This window comes from Theobroma umbraticum, unplaced genomic scaffold (genome assembly GCF_002168275.2).
Source record: "Theobroma umbraticum cultivar Fairchild unplaced genomic scaffold, ASM216827v3 scaffold_147.0, whole genome shotgun sequence".
Taxonomy (NCBI): Eukaryota; Viridiplantae; Streptophyta; class Magnoliopsida; order Malvales; family Malvaceae; genus Theobroma; species Theobroma umbraticum.
The window spans coordinates 7,238,418-7,245,183 of record NW_018397259.1 but is presented as its reverse complement, the minus strand read 5'-3'; positions in this window follow the sequence as shown (position 1 = coordinate 7,245,183).

Genomic DNA, 6,766 nt, shown 5'->3' with positions numbered 1-6,766 from the left:
TTCTGATGTATTGGCCTTAAGCCGAGAGGCTTATGCTGCTGATGTTATTCATCGTGATCAATACAGTGAATTGGCTTATCAAACAAAAGTTCCCAATTGATTAAATTTTCTAATACAGTGGTTCCGCACATGGAGTGGGAACTACGTACAGAGCATGCTTAATTAGCTTTGCTAAATAATCTAGTGTTGTTGACAAATCATGCATATTAATATTTCTAATGCTAGATATTATGGAAAGAGGGACATTAGAAACGCATGTGCAAGAAAAAGATAATAAATTTCTGTAGCAAAAAAGTTGGAATTTTCTTTTTTAAAATAGAACTACTTGATTATTGATAATTAGAAATTGTTTATAACTACTTATACGTGGTTTTGTGTTGATGTGTTATTAAACGGATTAACAAGCATTTAAGGAATATTTTGAGTAGATTAAATCTAGAAGTTGCTACTGAAACTAGGTTGTTATTATAGGAAATTAGTATATGCTTGGAGGTACGGAATACATGAATGGTGTTGGATTGAATAGTATGAAGGGATTTTTTCCTTTTTAAATTATTCTAGATGGACTTAAATTAGATTCCAAAATTGTTTTAATTTGGTTTATTGACTTAAATGAATATTGAGCATTGAATCCTTCCCTTAAATACCATCTTCAATTTTCCAGCATCGATCCTTCCCTTAAATACCATCTTCAATGCTCAATAATAAATAGGCATGAGAATTGTTGTTTATGTGTATTTGGCTTAAAATTTTGAAGTTAAAATGGGAAGGTAAGGTCCTTATCCTATAGTAACAGGTCACAATAAAATCGAATTTCAAATGCTAATTTTGCCAATGGATCTGTCCATCTCTTACCTCTGTAATGGCTAAGATATCTAGTATACTCGTAGATGCTTTCTTTTGGGATACAAAAGGCCAAAGAAGAGGGAAACACGGATCTAATTCCACCGCTAAGCCTAAGGTGAGGTAGATGGCAGAGGAAGAGTGACTGGAAAGGTTGGGCTTTGAATTTCTAGAATGTTGACTCTATTTGGCATATTCTCGATACTTTTAAATGGTTTTTTTAATTAAAAATAAATAAATGAGCTTATGACATAGACGGCCAGGCCAGTGCCAGGGTCAAACCCAGGCTTCATGGCTAAGGGTTCGCTAGAAGAGTGATGAAAGTCCGGCGCCAGGTGGACAAGACATTGACCATATAAGTAAACTTTGGATTTGAACCCCCACCCCCATCCCCACCCCTATATCATCTCTCCTCGTGGCTCGCACTGTTGTCTTACTGCATGTGAAGCACAAGCTAAATCACTTTGATAACTGTCATGTGCCGCTTTTTGAGTCACCAATCATAAATGGTGGTTTTTTCAGCTAAACTCGTGGACACAATAAGTTTGTCATGATCGAACTGTGACAAACATGTACACCTGAGAGACATAATGGCACAGTGAAACGTCCTTTGATTGGAATTGTTCTTCCATTTGTTTTGCTTGTTCTGTCTCAGCGCTAATCAGTATCAGTTTATTTTTAGTACTTTTAGTATTTAAAAAAAGATAAAAGGAAAGAGAAAGACCGGGCATTACACTGTTTACATAAGAGTTGAGAGCAGAAGGAAGAAACGCCCAAAGGGTTCTTAATTAAAGAATTAACAAGATCGAAAAGATGGTATCAGAACAACTGATTAAAACCAATTTCTTTTAGAAGTGGTAATTTTTGTCAATTACTTTCGTCAATAGAAACCCGGCATTATCCCTTAAAGCTAAAGATTAATATATTTAGACGTTGGTGTCAATTTTATCCATAAAAGATGAGAAAATGACATATATACGGTAGTCAATTCCCTACTCTCATACTTCAATTCAGTTAAATTAGGTTCAAGTTAATGTTTGAAAAGGTTGGGGCATTCAGTTTCTAGCATGTTGTTTAAACTCAAAAGGTCAACAGTTAATGTAGCAAGATTTAATTACTTTTTAATGGCTTTTTTATTAAAAATAATAAACATAATGACTGTTTTATAATACTAGCATTTAATATGACAAAAAAAAAAAAAAGGATTCCTGAATATAAAGTTTAAACATTCATTGTAAGAAAACATACAACAATAGTTCTTTCAAGTTAAAAGTGTAAAATAATATATTTTTTAAAAAATATATAGTTCTCATTTGGTATATAAATTAATAATTTTTTTATATATCAAAATTATATATAGATATACATGACTCAATTAAAAAATTTTTGTAAAATATGATTCAAATATTACTTATTTTTTTATGAAATTGATATCTCTTTAGACCTCATCTTTAATTTTCTTCATGCATTGAGAACCTCAGTGTAGTTTGGGACAGAGAGTTCTTTGTGAATGAGGGGCCATGACCACCTAAAAGTTTTTAAAAATTTCTTTATATTACATATATTTTTTAATGAGCTCCAAAATAATTTTTTATTAGATTATTAATATAATATGTTATATATATGTATTTTTTAATGGGCTTTTAAAATATTTTTTTATTAAATTATTGATACAAATAAAAAATAATAAAAAGACCATATAAATTTATTTAACTTTATCCTAATTTTAAAATTTTTCCCTTTTAAGTTTCTTCTCACCTCTTTCCATCTCTTTTTTTTTTTTGTTCTTTCTCTTCTCTTTTATCCTTTCATTGTGAAATTACAAAGAGGTAAAGCTTCTTTTCATCTTTCTTTTTCTATTGATATTATTATTATTATTATTTATTTTTTTTCAATTCTATTCTATTTGATTGTATGTTTTAAGTTTTTATAAATTTTCTTCAAATTTCTACGAATCATTAATTATATTCTTTTTTGTTATGTAGTTCTATCTTCTACTTGTCATATTTTTTTTGTTATGTGTTCTCTATGATTTAGTCTTTAAAAATTAAAAAAAATTATTATGTAATTATCAAATATGCATTGAAGCGCTGCATTATTAATTGTTGCTTAAAATTTCACCAATAAATTATTTTTTTATTAATCTTGATTATATAAGATTTTTTTTAATCTATTTTACGCTTTATGTTTAGTTGAAAAGAAATTATCTTTGAGTATTTAGTCTTTAAACAATACTAGTTATATAAAAAAATTATTAATATTGTATATCATATTTAATTATTTATATTTTATGTATTTTTTCTCTTCACCGTTGGCCCCCCAATAAAGGTTGACTAGCTCCGCCGTTGGGTGTCGTATTCTTGTGTTGCATAAGAAAATTGATATTTACTGATAAATGCTTTGATGACCTCTTAATCATATTTAATATTGTTGCTTGCCTCATTTACAAGTTAAACTTTTCTAACATCTACTGTTGCAATTGCTTTTGGGTATAATTTAAATTTTTTATGTTGTATTCACACAATGCTTTATGCATTTTATCCGTCATTATTGATTTCTTTACACCTTTTAAATGAAAAATCATTACTTTAGTTTTACTATTTGTGATACTGTATGTTTTTTTTTTACATATTTTTGCTTCACTTAATGTTCATGAATATATTAATTAAGTATATATCTAATGTAATTTTAGTTTGTTGTAAAAATAGATAGATTTATGACTTCTATTTAATAAGATTAATTATATTTATAAACTTATTTTGATTAAACAAATATATAGAATAATGATAATTCGTAATAGATAATTTGGTAATATTTGTATAATCACAATATACAATACATGTATTAAGTTTAATGTTTTAAACAAAATAAATAAAGAATATTTTGATAAATTAATTAATTATTAATTAATATATAAATGATTAATTATTAATTTATCAATTAAATAATATTTCTATTAATTAATAAATTTTCACAGTCTCAAGTGTCTTAATTTATAAGGTTTTACTGTATCTCATATTTTTGGGTTTGGTTAGAATTGTTTTTAAATTTTACAAAAATTCTCCTAAGAGAATTGACAAATAAAATTAAACTTAAATAGTAGTGGTAATTTTATCCATAAGAGACGAGAGAAAATGACATATATATGGTAGCTAATTCCCTACTCTCACACTTCAATTCAGCTGGATTAGTTTCAAGTTGATGTTTGGAAACGTTGGGCATTCAGTTTCTAGCATGTTGTTCAAACTCAAAAGGTCAAGAGTTAATTTAGTAAAATTTAATTACTTTTAAATGGCTTTTTAATTAAAAATAATAAATATAATCACTGTTTTATAATAGTAGCATTCAGTAATATGTCAAAAAAAAATGACCCTACTTCCTAATTATAAAGTTTAAACTTACATTGTAAGAAAATATACAACAAGGGTTCTTCGAAGTTAGAAATGCTCGTGAATAAAGTTATTCATCAACTTAGGAACTTGGACTAATTAAGATTGAAATTTAGACATTATTTTTTTGGCTAGACTTGTCAAAATTGATCTGGTTCATTAGGTTGACACATTTTTATTAAATATGAAGTGGGTTGAGTTTAAAAATTTAGGCCCATATTAGAACTGGGTCTAAATGTGTCAGCTTATAAGATCAGTGGGCTAGGGCGGGCCAGCCCTATAGGCTAGAAAAAAATAAATAAATAAATTTAATAATTATATATATTTAACTATATAAAATTAATAATTTAGTTATCGATGGTATTGTTTAATTTATATATTTTAATATTTTTAATCTTATTTGTTTAATTAATAATTTTAATTTAAATTAAAACTTATTATCTCTTTTTCTTTAATGACAATGAATATTAGATGATAAATTGATAATGATTCAAACCTTAAGATATCATTACTGTTTAAACAAGATTTAAATGTTTTACTTGAAGATAAGAATGAGGATTAGGAAGGATATAAATGAGTCTTAAAGTTTCTATTATTTGGTTATATATTTATGTTTATGAGATGGTAGTTTGTATTAAAGATTTAAATTTTATTTATGTAATTTATTTATTTATATTTAATGTAATTTATTTGTTTATAAAATAATTTTATTATTTAATTTATAAATTAAATAATAAAATAATTTTATTCATAGAAAATTTTTTAAGTAAAATTATAAAAATATTTCTTTTTTAAAAAAATATTGATCCAATCTTGCTCATGCGCTAGCAAGAGATTAGTTGAGTTGAGATTTTGATGATTCATGTGAAAAATGAGTCGACTCGACTCAACTCAACTCTTATTTTCTTAACCCTCAAAGGCTTAAGTCGGGTTAACTTAACATATTTTCTTAACCTATGCTTTTGACACCAATTCATTTTGATTTGAAAGTATTGTTATATATATTAAATAAATAATATATTTGTTAAATTATAAATTTTAATTTTAAAAAACTGGCCTTGATTTAAGGATCAAAATGTGAATCCGGTTCCGTGTGGTCACAAGCGTCGGTTTTCCACAGCAACATTGATCCATTACATTTATAGCTGCTTGTGGCTTCGGCAGCAAGGCAAAGGGCCAGGGGTGGAACGTTGCATCATGGCTAAGACAGTGGGACCCCCAACTCCACCCAAATCATATCAAATCAAATGGTCTCTGTGCGTGGCTTTCAGTACCGTTGGCACAACGCAAATGACTGTGATAATCATAAGATTCCTAAATTTATGACATCTAAGATGCATGTATCTCATATTTTTGGGTTTGGTTAGAATTTTTTTAAAATATTAAAAAATTCTCTTAAGAGAATTGACAAATAAAATCAAACTTAAATAAGAGATTTGACATTATAACAGCGTGTACAAGAAAACTGATGTTATAGTATAATTCGTAAATTTTTTTTAAATTTATTTATTTACTTTATGTTATTTAAAATAGTAGCAAGAGTTTCTCACAATAATATTTTTATTTTGTAATTAGAAAATTCTGGTATTACAATATTTTGGTAATTGAGTAGTGATTTGAATGCCGTGCCATGCATGTACTCAAACTTATATAAAAAACGACTAAATTGTAGATCCAATTTAAGTAAACATTGTTAATTACAATTTTAGGTTTTAGATCCAATTCTAACAATATTCTAAATCTGATTTGTATTCAAAGAAAGAAACGCAATTATTAGGATTTCCAATCATATCATATCTTTGTCTTAACTCCACGTGGGACGACATCCACGATCCAACCTAACGAAGCCTTCTTCTCATATATATATATATATGAGGAAAAACCAGAAGTTTATTGTTTATCCCAGAAAGCGGTTTTCGGCCTCTTTTTCATGCTATCTAATATTTTCTATTACGAAAACGTAATAAATTAAGTCTTGGTGGGACAAAACCTCCGTATCCTGACATCATTAGCCATTAGATCCCTCAATAATGATGCCACATTCTTTAATAATCATGTCATTGTTCCTTAATCCGACGCTTAATCTCAAAGCAGTATACTTGAACTGTGTACAACTCGGTAATGATAAGATTAATGGAAAAGCTTTTGTAAATTAATTATTTATTATTATTTTGATTCCTAATTATTTATATGATTTCATATTAAATTTTTTGGTTTGGTTTGACTTTTAGTTTTTTAGGCTTAGAAGGCAGACCAAAGCCGCCTCGGTCTGATTTACAGTGGGATGCAAAGAGGGATGAGATGTAACTTGTGTCACGGAATGGTGTGTGAACACTTGATACTTGCTTGCACCTAGTCTAAAAAGAGGCGCGCGAATAACTTCCACAGCTATATATATCCACGTAATCTTGGACCGACCGATACAAAATCTTGACTCTAATCATGCTCGATTGGTAGAAAACTTCAAGCCAATCTAAACTCTGTTTCTCTGCTCCTCTCTCTCTTCTCTGTCTCTCTCTTAGGGTTCTGGATCA